The following is a 23,066-nucleotide window of genomic DNA, read 5'->3' as shown; positions in this document are numbered from 1 at the left end:
TGTTCGTCCTGCTCATTCGTTGACAAGAGATTCTTAAAAAGATTAACGGTTAATTTCTCATTAGAAACCATGGAGGCCAGAAGGCATTGGAATGACTTTTTAAAGAGCTGAGGGGAAAATAATGGTCAACCAGGAATTTTATATCCAGAAAAACTATCTTTCAGAAATGAAGGAGAAATTAAGTCATTCATAGATAAACAAAAGCTAAAGAAGTTTGTTGCTAGTAGACCTGCCCTACAAAAAATGCTAAAAGGACCCTTTCAGACTAAAACAAAAGTATACTAGACAGCAACTTTAAGTCATATGAAGAAATAAAGAACTCTAGTAAAGATAACTATATAGGTAAATGCAAAAGGAAATATTATTTTATTTTGGTTTGTAACTCCTCTTTTTTGTTTCTTATATGATTTAAAAGACAATACATAAAAAATAATCACAAACCTTTGTTAATAGGTAAACAATTATAAAAATATAATTTGTGACAATAACATAAAGGAAGTGGCACTATATAGGAGCAGAGTTTTGTATGGTATTGAAGCTAAGTTGTTATCAATTCAAACTAGATTGCTATAAATGTACGACTGTTCATTGTAATTCCCATAGTAACCAATATAAAAATAACTAACAGTCTATACAGAAGGGGAAATGAAAAGAGAATCGAAACAATACACTAGAAAAAAAATCAACCACACACAAATGAAGGCAGTATAAGAGGAACTAATGAACAAAAAAGATATGATATATAGAAAACAAATAAAAAAATGGCAGAAGTAGTTCTTCCCTATTAGTAGTCACTTTAAATATAAGTGGATTAAACTTGCCAATTAAAAGATAGAGACTGGCAGAATGAATTTAAAAAAAAGAAAAAATGACCAACTATATGCTGCCCACAGGAGACTCACTTATGATCCAAAGACAAAATTTTTGTCCTGAATTATTAATTAAAATGGGAAAGACTGTGGGTGTGTGGAGCATGGAAAGGTGAAGATCAGGAATTCAACATTGAACACATTAGGTCTGAGATATCTGTTGGATACTCAAATGAAAATAATAAAGAGGTTTGATATATGAGTCTAAAGTTCAAGAAAAAGATCCAAGCTGGGGATTAATATTTATAGTCATCATTATAGATTTGTTATTTTTTAAATTAAACTCATTGAGGGTAACAATGGTTAATAATATTACATAAGTTTCAGGTGTACAACTTTATAATATAACATTTGTATATTCCACTATATGCTCACCACCCTGAGTCTAATCTCCTTTTGTCACCATATATTCATAGATTTGTTATTTAAAGCTCTGGGAATAAATGAAATAGAAAGAGAGACTGTGTATAGATAAGAGAAGAGGTCCAAAAACAGTGTTCTGGGTCATTTTAACATTAACAGTTTGGAAAGAAGGGTAGGCATCAATATAATAAACAGAAATGGTGACCAATGAGGCACAAAAATCAGGAAAGCCAAGTGATGAAGGTGTTTTAAAGAAAAAGCATCGACTTTGTTAAAGATTATTTTGTCTTTCCTTCCCAAGTCTGGTTTGAGACATTCTTTCACCTCATAATTGGTATTTTCTCCTCAGATAGTAGCTTATTATTAAATCCAAAAGCTTGTCCATAAGAAACAATCATAATGGGTCATACATAGTTCTAATGGTGTGTGTGTGTGTGTGTGTGTGTGTGTGTGAGTGTGTGTGTGTGCCGCTATATTTTAATACTGAGAAGTAGAATGGGAAAATCATGGACTTTGAAGCCCATCCTAGCCCCACCACTTCCATACTGGTCGTGTGGCCTTGGACAAATTATTTAACTTCTCTAAGCCCAGTTTCATTGTGTGCACAATAGGCTAATAATACTTAATGCACTTATCTTATAATCTACTGTTAAGCTTGGATGACTTTCTATATGCAAAGAAACTATAAGAGCTCAAGAAAGTTTCATTCCTAGCCCCTTTGTGACATACAGGAATATGCCCATATCTGGATGTTCCTTCAGCTGCTGAAATTGAATATCTTCTGCTGACTTGTTTTCCTCCCTCTGGATTTAAATAATTTTATAAAGAAAAACGTATTCCAAATGCTAGTATTTAAGAGTTAATGATTTGATTTGTTCTATTAGGCTTCCTTTCGGAAAAGGAAATATTCCTTAAACAAGATTGCTTCGATAGTAAAGAGTGGGGAAGGAGAGGAAAGAAGAGAAAACGAAAAATTACAAATGGGTCCATTTAGAGTGATGGAGATTGCAATAACTCTTCGGATATAAAAATAATGTAGCTCCTAAATCAAAGCTTCTTCCCCAACAGTATCACAGTTATCACCCTCTTTTCTTAACTGCTGACAGTCAGACCTCTTTCCACAACTGTTATCCTTATTAGCACTTTCCCCCCATAACGCGAAAATGTTACAATTGCTCTTCCCATTTCAAAAGCATAAAACCTCTACAGGAAATTTATTTGCTTTTTATGTTTTTGTTATTTTGGAGGTGGGCGTGGATTAAGTTGTATTTCTTTGGTGGGATGGGAGGAGGAGAAAGGAATTGTAGAACAGAGAGGCTCATGAAATGAAACCATCTGAGAGCCAAAACCGTCTTAGAAAGTTAAGTCGATTAATTCTTTAATGCAGTCTTCTCAACCTCTTTTGACTTGGCTTTTTTCAGTATGCCTATTTGCTTACACCATTTGGATTGAGTAATCAAGAAAAAGGAGTATGGAAGAAAGTACATTAGAGTGTTTTATGAATATACTGTCAAATCACAGAAAGGGTGGGAGAGTCTTAGTTATATCACAGAAGATAAATTCTCTTCAAAAACCACATGTAGTCTATAGTCCTATCTGTTACAGTTTGAAAACTCAAGCTTCATAGTACTTATCAGCTTACCTGCATATTCTAACTGCTGACTCTAGCACATAATTTTCTGTTTTGACTCAAGCAAAAATTCCTACAGCCCTGAACCGGGGTCATTAAAGTTGTAATCTCTCCTTTCTCTGCCTTATCTCCAATGTGTCTTTGGAGATAAATAGGAACCACGTTATCTGACTGAGCTTGGTCATATAGGCATCTGGGGAATTTCTCCTGATAATACAATAAGAGCAAAGGAGTCCCAAAAGGACAATGGATATATGTATAGCTGTGCTCCACCATTCTTATTTTTTCTAACCAACATATATCACTACTCTCAAAATACCAAAAAAGAGAGAAAACAGAGATACCAACAGAGGAAATGAACTTGAAGAGACATGAGAAAAATAATGACTTATTAAGATAATAAGGGAAAAAACACATACTCCAGCAGTATAAGAAAGTTACCTAACAGAACACGGGCTAAAGATACTCAACGTGAGCCAAAGAAATCTCCTGGATTGCCAAAAAACAAATAACATTCGTATTACCAATCTCATTGATAATTACTAAACTTTTTTGGATGCTGTCTAGACTCTAATAATACCACTTAGGTGAGTAAAGAGAGATAGAAAACATAGGCAAAAGAAAAAAACAGAGAAAAAACTATTTACAGGATAAAAACACTTGTATGATGCAGGAATCACTAAGTACTCTGCCTGAAGCAATTGCACTGCATTGCAGACCAGAGGGCATGATTTTGCCTCTGGTAGTCCCCTCAGTAGGTCCAAAATCCCACGGTGATATTGGATAATTGATAGTGAGACTGTCTGAATGAGTTGAAACATTCGTTATATAACATATCTGTCTGCAAAATGACACCCATAAATGTCAAGCCCCAAAAGCTGCTATGAAACTGGAGAGAATTGAAGCTTTTGGTCTGAATTATCTAACTTGGGCTAGATATTACATTTAACTATGACGTAAACTGTTTAGATATATTTCCTTTGCCTTCTTCTTTAAAACTAAAAACTGGAAAGTGTTCATCTGAATGATGCTAAAATAACTATCCCGGAAGTACCTACTTAGTCTTTTCTATCAGCTGTTTTCAACTGTAAAACACAAATATGTCTAACCCAGTGAAGATGAGACATCATTAACAGCTAGGGTGCAATGTGTCACAGTCATGGCAATGCTCTTCTCAGACCTCCTGTTGTGAGAGCTTAATTGACTGGCAGCCTCAAATTCTGTCTCTCTGAATCCACCGTTGCATTTTCCCCTGAGGCCGTGCTTCCCATGAACTGCTCTTAGGCAATGATGGAGCATAGCAGAAGTACTAAGGCAGGCCTGTTCTGGTAATATGTTGGACTCCTCAGTGACTGTGATTCCAGGACTTCTCATCAACCTGGCTATATCTTTCTAGGTACCACTCTGAAGTCTGAGACCTCTCCTACCCAATCCTCCATTCTTCCGTCTTCCCTTTTACAATGACAGCCTGGACACTCTTCCTGCTTCTACCTGCTCCCTCCCCAAATAAATGACTCTTTAATGTCTAATGCCTCCTTGACATTAGCTTTGAATGGATCCAAACTAACACAGCTGGTACAGAGTGGTCTGAGAAAAAGTCAGGAGGATGGGGATTTGGGCTCTCTCCTTAAACAATAGTTTAAAAGGGTATAGTCCTATGTGGTAGGTGAGGCACAGAGAGTCCCTGACACAAGGTGAGGGCTCACTTGTTAAAGATTTCACCAGCAATGACCTGGAGAAATGTCTCAGTGGAAGGAACATTGGTACAGGTCCAGTCATTCAGGCACTCAAAAGACAACAAAGTGACTACAAAGATAGGAGAGTTGGCAGGTCATTGCTCAGTTATATCAGTACCCTGCAGAGGGATAATGAGAAACTAAGGGCTATTGACAAGGAGCTAAAGGGGCCTCTTTGGTTGCTTTTATAAAGAGGCTTTATTTCTTACAGTGGAAAAGAAGAAAGGGGAGCAACAAGCTGCAGATCTGATAGTTAAAGTTGCAGAGTTTTAGTGATATTTGAATGTCAGCCAAGGCAGGTCTGTTATGCTGAGGTGAGAGCACTCATTGGAGAAAACTTAGTCCCAGAAAAATGGGATGGGAACATCTGGATGGATGCTCCCTGAAGATGCTGGTTGTGCAGATTCCACTGAACTCTCAGAGCTTGAAGAAATGTCCTACCCATCCCTAGTCAGAAGAAGCACTTCCACTGTGCTGGAAAATGTAGCAGAGGCCTGTCCCTGACAAAGAAACAGCTGCCACTTCAGGAGATGCCCTCTCCTCTACTCTTGGCTACCCAGCTGAGGACCTGCTTGGCCTGATAAAAGAGACACTACACCAAAGAAGCTACAAGAATTAGCTAGCATGTACTAGCAGGAGCTGGGAAGTAACCCTAGGACTGGATTTTAAAGGTGCTTGATGAAGGGGCCAGAATACAAGACTGGCTGGGTAAGCAAGAATTCATTGACTTGAAGGTACTTTTCTTGGGACACAGGATTTAAAACCTGGCAAGGACCTCAGAGTATTGGGAAAATTCACTGCTAGGATTGTTCTAAGTCTGATAACAGCGATGACCAACATTCAACAAAGTGGAAATGCCTGAGTTGCTCTGACAGATGCTAGAGATAAAAATAAAGAGGCTGAGGGAAGCGGATAAGGCCAAGATGAGGGTGAGGCAAGAGAAATGCACTTGGGCAAAATTTAAGGAGTCGCTCACTCTCAAGGTCAGGCAAGAGCAGAGTCTTTCCCCATAGCCATCAGGAATGTACTAAGAGGGGCAGCAGTATCACTAAAAAATGTGGTGGTGGCTCCTCTACAGGCCAGAAAAGATGGTAAGAGAGACCATCACAGAGCTGGGCTCATTAATATACATGATGTTAGAGTTACAAAAGTACAGAGGCCAGGTGACAATAATTAACTGACAGAAGTCAGGAGGTTGCAATTACCTTAATGATCTGCATGATCAGAGCAGCCAAGAAGTTCTACCTACAGGGAGTTGTGGAGATGGTTGATAGAGCATGATTTTCCTAGGAACAAAAATAGGAGGGTGCCCAGTAAGTGTTCTACTTAACACCTTTAAAAAAAGTGTGAGAGGGGGCAAGAATGGGAGAGCAAGAGGTTTGCAGCAATGCCTATAAAAAGTCATGATCCTTTGCTCAGTTCCCAGACCTGAGCCAATTTTCAAATCCTGAACCCCTCAACTAAGTACCATAGAAGGTATATTCTATAATGATTCCTATGAGACCCACTGCAGCAACTTGACAGTTGGAATACCGCCACTCCCCTTGGGTCTTTGGCCTATGGAATAAGAGCTATCATAGCAGGGAAAGCCAAATAGAAATCTTTGAAATTGTCCTACCTCACAGCCAAGATAGTAAACTGAAAAAGATATATTTTGCATCCTGGGGGTGATGTGGAAATTATTTAGTACTGCCATTAAGGATCTAAAGGAGGCAAAGATGATAGCTACCAGCATATCTTCATTTAATTCACTAATCTGGCCCTTGCAGAAGCCATCTTAGAGAATGATTATAGACCAAGTTCAACCAAGCAGTATTCCTGATCATGGCTTTTGTGCCAGACATACTACTACTACCCCTCTTCTAACTTTCTCCCAGTAAGAGGAACCCAAGGGGAGGTGTTCCCCAGACCTATGTGAAGAAGCAGATCTGTGTGGTGTAAGAGATAGACGTAGCATTTATGAGAATGCTCCTCTCAGACCTCTTGTCATAAGAGCATAATTGACTGACGACCTCAGATCCTGTCTCTCCGGATCCATCACTGTATTTGCCCCAAGACCACGCTTCCCATGGACTACTCTCAGCCAATGACAGAGCACAACAGAGGTACCAAGGCAGGCCCATTCTGGCAATATGCTAGATTTCTCAGTGACTGTGATTCTGGGATTTCCCATCAACCTGGCCATATCTTTCTTGGCACTGCACTGAAATGTGAGACCTCTCCTACCCAATTTTCTGCCCTTCCTTCCCTTCGTGATCCAAAGACCCTCCCCCTTCTCCTGCTTGCTCCCCCAATAAATCTATTCTTAAGGTATCTGAACTAATGCATCCTGAAAGCCTGAAGGACTATGGGAGAAAAAAATCTGCATTTCCACTGGCAATCAGAATGTTTTAAAAGTATACAAGGGGATTAGAGACTTATTTATTTTTTACTACAATGAAGGTAACCAGTTAAGGGAGGCAGAGTCTGATGATGACTAAGAAAATAAACCTGGAATAAAAATGGCTTTGTATCTTAAAATTTGCATAAAACATAGCCGGAGCACAAAGGGGAAAATGCAGCCTCATTGCCAAGATAAATTCTCACTAAACTCTTGATGTCAGTCACACAAATGGGATCTGCCCAGAGCTGGTCTTACTTGTCTTCCTAACTTGTCTGAAAATGTTTAGAGATTGTCATTCCTGGATCAGCACTTTTAGTTTGGGTATTAGTGCCAACAACACCTTTAATTTTGTGGTTTCCATTCATCTGCTATTGACTTGGCTGTTGATGCGTGCAAACTCACCCATGGAATAACAAATGGTTCTCCAGTTCTGGTGGAGTAAACCTAGGTTAGAAGGCATAGTTTGGTGGACTCCGCTCAGACAAGTCAGGTTCTGCCAGATTTGTGGTTGACATAACCTAAAATAAAGTGCAATGATCTATTCACTTTTCAGATATGTACAGGATTCTAGGAGTGGTCCAAAGGTAATTTGGATCCATGAAATGTGTGATTTTCTGGGAATCACCCAGAACTAAGGCATCTTGATGACTAAAGAACAAACCACTTAATGTCTCTATACCTTCATTTCCTAATGGATATAATAATCCTTCCCTTTGAGAAGATCGTGATACTTTATTTATTGGTATGGACCTTGGAATCTTTAATTGGGATAAGAAAAAGAAGTTCTCATATGCATCATTTGTCATTTAAGGACAAAGAATTTGATCAAAACTTGAGGCTTAGTTCATTAGGCTTTCTCAACTTAATTGATCGTATCTATGCTGAAATCTCTAAATGAACATTTTATTGGCACATTTTATTTTATTTTTCAAGGGTGTGGACTATGCCTAGTATATCTTTGACAGAAGAACCTAGCCCTGTGATGGATATTTAATAAATGCACATCAACTGTAGGAAGTAATTTGGCAAAGTGAAGAAGTCATTGACTGAGAATCCCAAAACCAGGGCTCAAGTTCTAGCTCTACTACTAATGCACTATAGAATATTCCACAAACCTCTTGGCTTTAATTTTCTCTTCTGAGAATGAGAACAACTGATGTTAATCATCTCTTAAATAACATTCAAGTTGAAAAAAATTATCACAATTTGTGATGTTGTTACTCATATTATCATAATAATGAGCCGCTTTTTAAAAAGAAGAAACATTAACACATTTATAACTAAATACTTTTCTATTTTATTTTTCTCAAAATCTGTACTGCTTTTTAAAAGACATTATGGGCAAAAGAAACCATCAACGAGGTAAAGAGATAACCATCCAAATGGGAAAATATATTTGCGAGCAATGCCTCCAATAAAGGCCTAATATCCAAAATAAACAAAGAACTTATACAACTCAATAACAAAAAAAGCAAATGAGCCAATCAAAAAATGGGAAGAGGACCTGAACAGACACTTCTCCCTAGAGAACATACAAATGGCCAACAAATATATGAAAAGATGCTCAACATCGCTAGCTATTAGGAAAATGCAAATCAAAACCACAATGAGATACCATCTCACACCTGTTACAATAGCTATAATCAACAGGACAAGTAATAACAAATGATGGAGACAATGTGGAGAAAAAGGAACACTCATACACTGCCGGTGGGTCTGCAAATTCGTACAGCCACTATGGAAAACAGTATGGAGGTTCCTCAAAAAACTAAGAACTGATCTACCATACGATCCAGCAATCCCTCTACTGGGTATTTATCCCAAAGATTTGAAAACTCATATCTGAAAAGATATTTGCACACTGATATTCATAGCAGCATTATTCACAGTGGACAGGACATGGAAACAACCTAAGTGACCTATGATAGATGATTGGCTAAAGACGCTGTGGTACATATATACAATGGGATATTACTCAGCCATAAGAAGAAACGAAATACTGCCATTTGTGACAACATGGATGGACCTCGAGATAATCATGCTAAGAGAAATAAGCCAGACAGCAAAAGTTGAAAATCACATGATATCACTTATATGTGGGATATAAACCTAAAGCAACAAATGAACAGGGCAAACAAACAGAGACTCATGGACAATAAACTCGTGTTTACCAGAGGATGCGGGGAGCTGGGAGGTAAATGGAGTAAAGGAGGTCAAATATGTGATGACAGAAAGAAATCTAACTATGGGAAGTGAACACGCAGTGTAAATATATATATGCCTTACTGTTAAAATGTACAGCTGAAACTTATTGAATTTTGTTAACCAATGTCATCATAAAAAAAAATTAATGAATTAAAAAAATAAATAAGTAAAAATAAAAATAAAATAAAAGACATTGTGGTATAATTCAAAGAGTGCTAGACCTGTTTTCCAAATATGGATTTGCTGCTAATTGCTTTAGAGAATTTTGGTAACTAATTTCACATGTGTAGGACTGCTTCTTTTTCCCTGATTACAGTAGAAATACTTAAAGTGTTCAAAGACTACAGAACTATATTAAGTAAAATGTTAAGAGTCCATCATAATGCTATTCCTTGGAGATTAGTGTTAACAGCTTGGTATATAATCTTTCAAATTTTTCACTGATATACTTACACAGATGTATTATGATGCTTACTATTATTTTATAAAAATGAGAGCATGTTATACATGCTTTTATGATATTTATTTTTTTGTTTACTTAATAATATATAATGAATGAACATCTTGCAACTGGATACATATATATATATATGTATATATATATATATATATATATACATATATACATATATATATATACATATATAATTTTTTTCATGATTCTTTTCCATTGAATGGATGTATCCAATTTATCTTCTATTGAACATTTAAATTGTTTTAAAATTTTTATAATGGGAATCCTGGATCTCTATAGGTATCTTTATTCATCTATTTTTGTACAACTTTGGAAGTATTTCTTTAAGGTAAATTCCTAAAAATGGAATTTCTGGATGAAACCATAGAATTTCATATGTAGAGCCAAACAATTTACATTTCCACAAACAATGTATGAGATAAGAATACCATGTAGTGCAAAGCATGCTAATTCAGGCAGCCATATAATACTTAAGTGACTATAACATTAATCGTATAGACTGTCCATGTTCATTAAGAAAATCAGAAATATGCGATTAATATTTTTAAACCATTTTTCACTATTGATTTTTTTTTCAGTAGACATAAAGCAAAACAGACAGCAGAAATAATTGCATGAACATTTGAAGTAAAGATAAGAGCCAAAGTAATTATCTAACCTAAAAGTAAAACCAACAAAAACACATTTACTTTAGTTGTCTAGGAATTGTTTCTGTTTCCTATGGGTCTTCATGGTCCCAAATTCTAAGATTAGAAACCTCTGACTACTTTAAGAACATGATGACTTCTCTGGCTACAAGCCTAATGTCCTGTTTCCTCTGACAGAAAGGCTGCAGAAACAAGAGAAACAAGGAGAGAAAGATCCACAGGATGGCAGGGGTTTAACTATATGTGTTCATGAAGAAAAATGCCAACAAGACCACATGTGTCATGGTAGAAAACACCATGAAGAGATTTCCCAAAGAAACCCCTGAGCCAAAACTCTTTCTTAGGTAAAAAGTATCATTATCTTAGAGTACATTCCTCTCCTGTCATGCATTCATGAGCAAAATGCTTTCTGTTGAAAGCTCATTCTGAAAATGAAATGCAATCCCACGATAAGCCTAGCATCCCATGAAGACAGGACAGAGTAAACAAAATAATCCTCACTTTCAGTTACATTTCTTTGTTTTAGGTAGGATCTAGAATGATCAGGAAGTAAAAATTTGAGAAATTCTGACCCTTTGAAATACAGACATACCTGTTAAATTTGGCCAAGGTTTCTTTTTAAATTTATTTATGTATTTTAATTAGTTTCAAGTATACCGTACATTGGGTAGACATCATATAGTGCATAAAATGACCCACCTAATTGCTCCCTCCCTTCCTTGACCCTCCACCTAGCCAGCATATTAATGCTGATTGCATTTCCCATGTCGTGCTCCCCATCCCCGTGACCATCTATCAGCTACTAATTTGTACTTCTTTAACCCTTCCCCCCCCATTTTCCCAGCCCCCCAAACACCCCTCCCTTCTGTCCATCACCAAATTGTCCACTACATTTGTGAGTCTGTTTCTGATTAGTTTGTTCCTTTTATTCCTCAGATTCCACATATAAGTGAAATCATATGGTATTTATCTTTCTCTGTCTGACTTAAATACCTTCTAGGTCCATCAAGGCAATATCTTTTTCCATCTTCTTCCTTTTAGTCTGTATGTGTGTCTTTTAATCTAAAGTGAGTCTCTTGTAGGCAGCATATGTAAGGGTCTTGTTTTCTTATCCATTCATCCACTCTAACTTTTAGTTGGAGCACTTAATTCTTTTCCATTTAAGGTACTTATTGATAGGAATGTAGTTGTTACCATTCTTTAGGAATGTAGTTGTTACCATTCTTTATTCCTATTTTTGATACATGTTTTTTCTTCTTAAAGAAATCCCTTCAACATTTCCTGTAATACTGGTTTGGTGATGATAAATTCCTTTAGCTTATTTTTGTCTGGGAGGCTCTTTATCTGTCCTTCAACTCTAAATGATAGTTTTACTGAATAAAGTATGCTTGGTTGTAGATCTTGGGGCTTCATCCTGTCAAATATTTTTTGCCAAGCTCTTCTGTCCTGCATAGTTTCTTTTGAGAAATCAGCTGCCAGTCTTGTGGGTGCTCCCTTGTAGGTAACTATCTGCTTTTCTCTTGCTGCTTTTAAGATTCTCTCTTTGTATTTAAACTTTGGTGTTTTAATTATGATGTGCCTTGGTGTGGAACTCTTAGGGTTCCTGCTTTTTGGGATTCTCTGAGCTTCCTAGGGTGGTATGTCTATTTCCTTCACCAGGTTAGGGAAATTTTTCATCATTATTTCTTCAAACAACTGTTAAACATCTTGCTTTCCTTCCGGTACGCCAATAAGAAGGATATTTTTGACCTTTAATAGTGTCCCATAGACTCCTTAAATTATTTTTATAGTCTTGGCTTCTTTTTTCTTGCCATTCTGGTTGAGTGTTCTTGGCTTTCCTGTCCTCTAGATAGGGCATTTGATCCCCTTCTTTATTCACTTTGTTTATTCCATTTAATATACTTCTTATTTCAGATAATGTGTTCTCCATTTCTGATTGGTTCCCTTTTATAATTTCTGTTTCCATTTTTAAGTTTCTTTTTTTATCTCTTTGTTAAAGTTCTCTACACTTCCCAAAAGTTCATTGAGCTTCTTTATATCCAGTTTTGAACTCTGCATCTGTTTGATTACTTGACTTCGTTATTTCTGGATCTCTGTTCTGTTCTCTCATATGGCTTCTGTTTCTTTGTCTTCCCATTTTGGCTGTCTTTCCCTGTCTGTTTCTATGTACTAAACAAAGCTCTAAGTTTCTTGGTCTTATTAGTGTGGATTTGTGAAGTAGGTTTCTAGTGGCACAGTCCTGAGAGGGGCTCAGCTGCAGGCCAAATTTAGCCCAAGCCTGTGCTTCTCCAGGGCCACCTGTTAAGATTCAGCAAGCAATCCACAGATGCTGTGCTTACAGTTGCTTCAAAGGGCCACACCAGAAACTGAGGCCGGCTGCCTACAATGTAAGTCTAGGTACTGCTTAGCAAGGAGCACCTGACTCACTGAGGCTATACCTGGATGTGGCTTGGGTGGGGCCGCGAGTTGGGGGAGGCCGGGTTTCATGGAATCCTCTGGGCGGAGCGACCTCTGTTATCCAGTTCAATGACCTCATGAGATATGGGGGCGCTGAGTTCAAGCACTGGGAGAAAGGAGAGTTCAACAGAGGAACAATGGATACCGTGGGCACTTCTGTACAGAGCGAATCTCGTTTGGGCCCTCACTCGGACAATGTCTCCCTGTAAGTCCCTTGTGCCCCCTGCACAGAGCCAAATTCCTGCTTGAGTGTCACATTAACTCATATTACCTTTTAATTTCCTTGTAGAGAGGAAACTTTGCAGGGATAACCGAATAGTAGAGAAACAAAAATTCAGAGTTATTTGGAATCTTTCAGGTAAGGAATTCTCAGCAGCAACAGTGACATGTTCCTATGCTTTTGCTTAGATTAATTTTAAGGATTATTTTCCTTATTTGGAACATGCCTGCAAGAGGCAGGCCACAAGCAAGCTAGGGTATAGCAAACCTGAGAGTCAGTATTTGCCACAAATAATCCATAAATACATTACACACATGACAAAAATAAAATTTTATTTTCAATTTCTAGATATCAGCTAACTGGTTGGTAGTATTCTCATTCTAGTTATTGGGCAACTATTTAAGATGGAAGGACTGAGGTACTCAAATGAAAAAAGTAAATTAGCTGCACTCTCATGAACTGTGAGTCAAAGGAAAATATTTCTCATGGCCCAAGGCAAGTCTGAGTGACAGAGAACCCTTGGGGGGTCTACCTATATACTGCCAAGAAAAAAAACTAGAAATGGTTGCTCAGGAGGTGAGTTAAGATGTGTCCTGAGGTCACAAGAAATAAAAAGGAAAAAAGAAATGCGTACCTATAAGTAGATCAGCAAATTTTGAATAATGTCAATATCTTATCTTTTCATTCTTTTAACAGTCTTTCGCAACAGTTTTGAATTTTGATGAAGTCCATTTTATCAGTTGTTTATTTTATAGATTATGCTTTCGATGTTATATCTGAGAACTCTTTGCCTAACTTCAGGTTGTAAATATTCTTTTCTATATTTTTATCTAAAAGTTTTGTGGCTTTACATTTTATACTTAAAGCTATGATCCATTTTATTTTTGTATAAGGTGTGAAGTTTAGGAGAGGTTAATTTTTTTTTTGCATGTCTATATCCAATTGTTCCAACACCATTTGTTGAACAGACGATCCTTCCTCCATTGAATTGTCTTAGCAACTTTTCCACACTGTAGATCCCTTTACCCTCCCTATTTTATATTGTAATTGTCTTATATATTACATCTACATACATTACCCCTCAGCCCAAATTTCTACTTTTATCTCTTCTTCACCCTTGATATTTCAGTGTAAGAATCTCATTTATTTAAATGAATAAATTTCTTGCCTTCTAGAGTTCTCTTTAAAAAATACAAGTTCTTCTCTACTCTGGCAGGGGTGGGGCAAGGGTGGAGGGGGTGGTGTTATTTAGGTGTCTTTGGTTATATATGCACAGAAACTGATTTTAAAGGTCATGATATTATTAGGAGACTGGTGAGTTCACTGAATTGAAGAGAGAGGTGGACAATCGTTTCTCAGAAAGGGCAGAGAGCTAGGAAGACTTAGATTGTCAATAGTGAGAACTTATGGAATTTCTCCCTGGTATCTACCACTAACATGGCATCCATTGATTTTCTGCCCTTGGGAACCTCTGCTCTAGATTCAGATACCTGGCAAAGAGAATCCAGTCAGCCTAGCACATACCACTGGTCTATCCTAGTACCTAGGAAGGAAGGTATCTTGAATTGGCAGCCCTACCAGGAACATACAGAAAGGAAAAAGGGAAACTCTTTGAAGAAAGTAAAGATCTTTAGTTGGTACAAAAGGGAGAAGTGGTGCATAGAAGATTTACAACATCAAAAACCCTATCAGATAGTATTATAGTTTTTGCTTTTAATTATCAAATATATGTCTATTATATGTACTTAGATATTTGCCATTTATATTGCTCTACCTTCATTCTCGATGCTCCAAATTTCTTTCTGGTTTTATTTCCTTTCTGTCTCAAGAACTTGAATTAGTAATTTTTTTTTAAACCGATCTATTGGTGATAAATTCTATTAGTTTTCCTTCAGTTGAGAATGTCTTTATTTCACGTTCATTCCTAAAGAATGTTTTCACTAGATATTGAACTGTGGGTTGACAATTCTTTTCTTTCAGTGCTTTCAAAATGTTCCATTTTGTTCTTGCCTATACAATTTCCAATGAGAAAATTGTAGTCATTTGAATAATACATAATTTTTCTCTTGCTGCTTTCGAAATATTTTATTTGTCTTTAGTTTTCAACAGTTTTAATTGTGATGGGTCTCAGCATAGATTTCCACTTATATGAATTCATGGGAATTCACAGTCAAATTCAAAGAATCTAAGAATAGAATGGCAATTTCCAAGAGCTTGGCACAGGGGGAAATGGGGAGTTACTAATCAACAGCCATAAAACATCAGTTTAGCAGAATAAATAAGCTCTAGAGACTTGCTGTACAACATTGTACCTATAGTCAACAATAAGGTATTGTGCACTTTAAAATTTTCTTGAGGGTATATCTCATGTTAAATATTCATACTATAATAAAATAAATTTTTTAAAAAAGAAGTGCATGCTTTTACTTCTTTGAGTATATTTTGTCAGCTAATTCCAGCTGCTGTGACACATTAGCATCTCTCAATTCTTAAGTTGAGATCTTCCTGGTATTCAATTCTGTTCTATGTGTGTGCCACCTAATGACAAGTCTAACACATGGGTTGTGGTCTGTGCTTTAGTTCAGTTCTCAAAGTCTTTGCTGTTCTGTTTAGGATCAGATTTATGCATGCATAGCTCAAGGATGAGCCCAGGAGTTCATAGATAGCTTTGTGGGTTTTCTTCCCAGGTTCCCACTTTCTCCATGATCTCCCTGGTATTTCTTGGTATCCTAAGGCCCCCTTTTCAATTTTCTGATAAGAAAGCTAGACTTTTCTTTACCTTTCCTGAGAATGGCCCCTCTCTGGGGCTGAGCAGCAGGATAACAGAGAGAGAAAAAAAAGCAACAGGGATTCATCCTTTTGGGACTACAGCTGCTTCAATCAAAGAGAAATGTTCCACTCTCTCAGTTCTAGGTGCTGAGGGCCCCAACTGTTTCTGGTCTCGCTGCTACTGCTACTGCCACAGTGTGATTGCCTAAGAACTAGAGCACAAGAGAATGGAAAAGAGATTCAAAAGAGGAAAGGGAGGAGAGTAGAATTTCCACCACTTTTCTCTAAGTGTTAGCTGATCCCCTTCCTGTTCCTCCAGCTAGAACTAGAGGTTTTCTCCTGGAGCTATGTCCATGCCTATACCTGCTTCTTGATTTGGTGCTATCTTAAGTTCAAACTGGAAGTTACCAGAGGATAAAAAATGGTAATCTCACCCTATTTGGTGGTGTTTTAACTTCTTTTCTTCTGTCATCTGCTTAATACCATTTCCTGTTCAGAGTCCTGAAATATCTGCTCCATGTATTTTGTCCAGGTTTTATAGCTATATTCAGTGGGAGAGACAAGATGAAATGTGCTTCCTCCATCTTACCTGGAACCAGAAAATTAATAAACATTCATAAAATTATGCCTTTACTTTGAAAGGATTAAAATTGCAGTGTTGCCTCCATTAAACTGATATTTGGTTTCTCCATTTTCCTAACTATATTTAACCTAGTTCAACTACATGTGAAGTTTGTTATCCATTGACCCACATGAGGTATTTTTTTTTCAGACATCAGAGGCATTCTCTTTGATAATTTCCAAAAATATTTCACCAATGTTGTCTCTAGTTTCCTCTGCTATTTTCTATGTTAGTAACATAGAAAGACTACAATACATTCAATTATATAAAAACAAAATTTATATTTAGGATTAGAAAATAATAGATTATTACATTGCTTATTTGATTTTTATATTTCTGCATTATGCCATTTAAAGCAACTAACAACAACATAAAAAGTCTCAACATACCAAACACTAGCCAATTAAGTGGTCAGTGACACAAATAGAGAACTATTTTTAAAGTTTGTGCCACCATCTAGTGTTCTGAATTGTTCCACAATGCTAAATCCTTTTTTTAAAGAGTTTTTTTCTTTATGTGCCTAGTTTTTCAATGCTCTTTATACATTTTTAATCTTAAGACCTCCGTGATTTTTCATAAAATAAAAATTTCATAAAGGAATACATATAGGCAAGAGTTATTTCTTCCAAAAGAAATATGTCTTGTATACCTAAATAGAGTGCTAACTCTTTGAAAGCAGAAATTACATCTTTGCTGATATATGCTATAGGACTAAATATAATGCCTGGCAAATGGAACTGCCAAAAATGGAAGGAATTTGGATTTAAAGTCTGGACATTAAAGAAGACAAGTAAAGATACACCATGCAGAAAGAGCCGAGAGGAGTAGACTTTGTATATCTCAAAGCATAATAGAAGTGGCTAAAAGTGAGGAGGAAGAGTTGCATAAAATTTACCTACTATCTTGAGGATTATAGTAGGAAAAGAAGAGTAGTTGCAAATGAATATAATTTGCTTTTAAGGTAACAAAGAACAAATTTATGATTCTGTTTTAGCATATTAACCTGATGACAATAGTTTAATGAACTCTGCTTTTAGACTTTTAAATGCTAGGAATATAGCACATTTTTACTATGTAAAGTATTCCTTATCTAACAAAACTTTGATGTATAGCACAGATTTTAAAAAAAAAAAATTACACAAACTTTTCCCAAGGCTCTCTCTCACTCCACGTGTAAAAGATAAATATAGTTTGAATGGAAATTCCAAATATACACTGTTTATCCCAATAGATACTTACAGAACTGCAAACAAAAAAAATCCTGAAAGGGGGAAGATGAGCTTCCACCAGTTCCTCAAATTGAAGGCAAGAAAGTGAACACAGCAAGAATGTATATAGAAAATCCACAAATTACTATGAAAGTTATTGCAACTTACCAATTTAGGGTTTTTAGAATGAGCTAGCTACCTGATACACATGTAGGAATCTAAGACTTAGTAAAGAGGCCACCTGTTTATAAGCAGAGTGTTTTCTAGAAAAAAAATGCACACATTTCTCCTTGCAAAGCTGTCGAAGACATCTGCTCTCATACCAAGCTAGTTATAAGTGTCCAATAATTTTATTTTTAGGATTTCCTAAGTACTTAGAATGGTATTCTGCACATAAAATTCTCAATATGAAAGAATCAAGTTCATATAACATATATCTGTTGTTTTGATTCCATATAAAGTATCCCAGTGGATTTTCTCCAAAATACACAAAGACCAGGATGTGAAGTTTATAATTTACTGCCAGACCTAAATACACTATTTTACTTTCTTTAATCACAAACATATACAAAGTGGACATTCAATAAATGTCTGAAAGATAAAGGTATAAATAAATGAATTAGCTGGACTATAACCCCTGATGAAGGAAAGGAATCAGCCTATTCTTTCTTGTGGCTTCCTGCACCAAACTTTCAGAGCCAGCACACCCACAATGAAAGAACACCATCTGAAGGAAGCTTCACAACTGCTCTCTCATTAACACTGGGCTTCTGACATCCAGCACTTCTTAGAGTCCTAGTGTTAAGGAATGCATTCTGAGCCTCTGCCGGCACAGGCATGTCACAGTGATGCTTCTGAAACAAACTGGAGCTCAGATGTGCTTCAAGTCTTCACTTGTTTTTGATGGAAGTTGTGCTGGCAGCTGTTGTCATCATTAGCCTTGTGGCAATACTTTTTCCCTTAAGTATCTTATGTCTCCTATGAAAGCTTAAAGCTAGTTAAATAGGGAGGGACTTTGGAATATGTGCCAATGTCAAACAGTAAAGTTTTTATTTTCTCCTGTTGTAACAGCTTTAAAGGTCTGAATTTCCAAATCTCAGTCACTAACACCACTCAGGATTTTAAGTTGGATAATGGGGTGAGAACAGGAGAATCCTAATTCCTTCTCCTCCTTTTATGATCTTCACCAGAGAACTAGTAAATTAAAGATTTAGAACTTGCTAGGCACTTGGGTGTGGAATTCTCCTATAATCTTGGTGTTCATGGGATGAATGAGCTGTCCATCCACGGTTCTGTAACCTACAGAGTCAAGATATCTGAATCTATACAAACAACCCAATACGGTCTTCAGTGGCATTAGAATTTCCCTAGCAGTTGACCCAAGTGGCGCATTTAGAAATCCACAATAACTAATGTTCATTAAGCTCTTACTATATGCCAGGCAATATATTCAGTACTTTACATCATTAAATTTTCACAAAACACTCTGAGGTAGATATTTATCTCCATTTTACAGATGAGAAAAACTTGATTAAAGAGATATGAAATTTACTTAAGTTTTTATTCACTAAAAGGAAGACTTTTTAAAAAGGGTAATTAGCACTGCCTAATATTATGAAAATATCCACTCTACTAGACTGTATATTCTTTTAAGCCAAGAATAATTATTTACTTCATCTTTGTATCCCCACAATACATAGAACAACATCTCACATACAAACTTCTTAATAAAAGTTTTCTGAGCAAATGAAAGGCCCCATAGCTCTGGAATGGTTGTATGTTTCTCTCTCTGTCCCTAAAATTTTCATATTAGAGGATAAGTTTAAGTTCTAGAACCCTCAAAGTCATTCATACTCACGTATACACATACTCATTTACCAAGTTTACCAGATCCCCTTTTTAAATCCCAAAAGGTATAAGCCTCTAGGGCCAAAAGCAACAGCTGCTTAATAGGTGAACTTCAGCACTAAGCAACAGGTTGGGACAGGTAATTAAGGATATGAAATCCATTTGAAATTGCAGGGGAAATTTTGGGAAGTAGAATGTATTTATCGGAGTTGGAATTTGGCCAGGATTCTAAGGAAAACATCAATTACTCTTTGATAATATAAAGTAGCATATAAACACCATTGAACTGAATTCTGTCTAAGGTAGAAATTTCAGAGACCCGTAGGTGGGATACATCATTGCTGGACAAATTCTTCCATTAAGAGGAGTTCTTTATCACTTCATAGTAACCTCTCATAACTAACAAAGAAAACCTCTTGTGAGCTTAGCTGCAAAAGTGAATCCTAGTTAATAGAATTGAAGGCAGTTAAGAGGTCTTTCCAGCAGTTTAGTCTATCGTGCACATTAAATTCACTTAGATAGCTCCCTTCAACAAAGTAACTCCATAGTCTCAGATATTTTGATGTAAAGAGACCCCAAGAGAGCTGATTTCATCAAAGTCTGACACTTCGCTGTCTGAGACAGCTTAGGTGTGGTCTTGCTTGCCGTAAAAGTGAGAGAATGGATTGAGTAACTTTCCAAGGTTTCTAACCACCTTTAAGATAGAAATTCTATTAAAGAATCTAAACTAAAGCATAACAAATAAAAAAGAGGGAGGGATCAATTGATTTAGGAAATATACCAATTTAAGTACAATGTGTGGACTTCATTTGAAATCTAACTCAAACAAAGCAATTTTTTTAAAATGAACTAATTGGAGAAATTGAACACCAATTGAATATTTGACGATCTTAAGGAATTTCTATTAACTTTTATGTGTAATGATGATAAGTAAATTTAGCGATGCATACTGTAGTATTTGTAAATGAAATGATATAATGCCTAAGACTGGCATTGACATGATATAAGGTGGAGAGAAGTTGGTAGGGGTGTAGATGAAACAAGATTGTCCATGTGTTGATAATACCTGAAGCTCAATGATGGGTATACATGAGGGTTCATTATACTATTTTCCTTCACTTTTGCATGTTTGAAATTTTCCATAATAAAAACTTTTAAAAGTAAGTTAATATAACTGTTCACCATAGGTTTGAGCATAAATAAAATGAGCCATGACTCAACTGCAATTTCCAGTAACAATTAAAAAAAAACAAGAATGTAAATTATAGTGTCATTTTATAGTAACAATTTTAAACTTTCTCTAACTCATAAAATAAATTTTCAAAAACTTAAAATTATTTGAAAACATAAACCCTTATACTATTATTTACTTTGTATATATTTGAATTTTTTCCAATAAATTTTTTAAAACTTCATCCTAAATTAAGCAAATCACATTATTTTTCTAAACTCCAACTGAGCCAAACCCAATTAATTAATGTTTTATTAACTAATAAATGAAGCCAACGCACTTTGTTGGGTTTTGTTTTGTTTTTAGCATTTTGCTTTAATAAAATAAATAATTCATTCAGTGTATTTTTGTAAATATTTATGTAAAATTTACTGAATTCCTAATACTCTCGTTAACATGCTAAAAGATATTGAGACTACCAGAAAGGTAGGAAATGGTATCTGCCTTTGAGAACTTACAGCCAGATTTAAAGATGAGATTTATGTAAGATGTAATTAGAGCATAATAAAAGTCTGAATATTCAATAAGTTAATTTGCACCGCTAATCAAGCCTATGGTCTTTTAAAATGATATCTAAACAAAACTGAACCCAACCAATTAATTGTTCAGTCCAGATTCCTATATCTCTCTATTTGCTTTATTTGTAATTATTGTTATTTTATTACTGCTTCAACTTTTTTAAAGAGTCTGTTGCTGCCTGAACTTTTTAAAGCTTATGTGCAGCTGACTATGAATTAACCCAACATAACCCCCTTTCTAGCCAATAGAATATGACAAATATTCTAATAATGGGATGTCTTATCACTCCCTTGACTGTATTATGTTACACACCACTCTGTCTTGCTAGCAGACTCACTTTAGAGACTCTCCTTATGGCTTTATGAATTAAACAGCTATGTTGAGAAAACCCACATGGCAAGGAACCATGGGAAGCCTCGGACCTGCTCGCAGCTGCTAAGAACTGAGCGTGGCCTCCAACTAACAGCTTGCAAGAAGTCAGGACCCTCAGTGCTACAGTCACAAAGAAATTAATCCAGCCAACAAATTGAGCGAGCTGGGAAGCAGATTCTTCCCCAGTCAAGCCTCCAGATAAGACTGCAACCAGCCAACACCTTGATTACAGCTTCGTGAGACCTTAAGCAGAAAATTCAGCTAAGCCTTGCCCAGACTCTTGATCACAGAAACTGAGATAATAAATGTGTGATATTTTAGCCAATAAGTTGGTGGTAATTTTTTACAAAGCAACAGAAAACTAAAGCAACAGCAGAAATTTAAAAATCACAATATATGAGAGTTTAATTAAATCTTGCTATGCTTTGTCTAAAATAACACAAAGCCAAAGATTTGCCTTACCAAAGTCAGACTGTCTTTAAAAAGGACTTCTATGTCACCCTGAGAAAAACAGTTTTTCAGATTTAGCCAGACTTTTAAGAGGACACAATAATTTCTGGGGCAATAACCTAGGAAAATTGGTGTGTGCTATGTTTTAGTTAGAAAGGAAAATGGATGTCCATTAATCTTCACATTTTAAACCAACTTTGCATTCTTGGGATACTTTGTCATTATTTATTATCCTTTTTTATACATTGTTGGATTTAATTTGCTAAAATTTTAAGACATTTTTAATCAGTGTCTATGAAGAATACTGATCTGTAGTTTTCTTTTAATGTCTTTGTATGGTTTTGGTATTTGAATAATGCTGTCTTAATAGAATAAATTGGAAAATATTCCCTCCGCTTCAACTTTCAAGTCTTCTATATCCTTACTGATTTTTTTCCACTTGTTCTATCAATATGGAAACTGCTGAAATCTCTGGCTCATACTGTGGACTTCTCTATTATTCCTTTTGGTTCTATAAGTTTTTGCTTCATGTATTCTGAAGTCTGTTATTAGGTGTATAAACATTTAGGATTGTTATGTCCACTTGGCAATTGATCCCTTTATCATTGTGAAATGGCCTCTTTATCCCTGATAATATTTTTTGCTCTGAGATCTCCTTTGTTTGATACCACTATAGCCACTATATCTTACTTTTGATTAGTGTTAGCATGGTATATCTTTTTCCATTCTTTCATTTTTAAAGTTATCTGTGTCTTTATATATAAAATAGGCTTCTTGTAGCCCATTTACATTTAATGTCACTTTTAATATTGAGTTAAAATTTATCATTTTGTTGTTTTGTTTCTATTTAGCCCACTTGCTCTTGGAATTCTTTTTCTTCAATTTCTACCTTTTCTAATTTGGGGATTGAATTTTATGGTTCCATTTTATCTCCTTGATGTCATACTAGTTATAATTCTTTGTTCCGGTCTGTGTACGTGTATATTTATGTGTGTATGTGGTTATTTTAGAATTTACTTATCACAGCCTACTATCAAGTAATATTATAACACTTCATATATA

General features: G+C 35.9%; 1 long non-coding RNA gene across 1 annotated transcript in view; it reads right to left on the bottom strand.

Moving 5' to 3' along the window:
- Positions 1-23,066, bottom strand: part of LOC111739856 — a 245,979-nt gene that overhangs the window by 175,064 nt on the left and 47,849 nt on the right. Inside the window, exon 2 of the long non-coding RNA XR_002780391.1 lies at positions 16,189-16,343. This is a non-coding gene — a long non-coding RNA (uncharacterized LOC111739856). The remainder of the gene's footprint in view (positions 1-16,188; positions 16,344-23,066) is intronic.

This window comes from Pteropus vampyrus, unplaced genomic scaffold (genome assembly GCF_000151845.1).
Source record: "Pteropus vampyrus isolate Shadow unplaced genomic scaffold, Pvam_2.0 Scaffold55, whole genome shotgun sequence".
NCBI lineage: Eukaryota > Metazoa > Chordata > Mammalia > Chiroptera > Pteropodidae > Pteropus > Pteropus vampyrus.
Note: the sequence above shows the minus strand (reverse complement) of the source record. Positions and strands in the feature narration are given on the sequence as shown.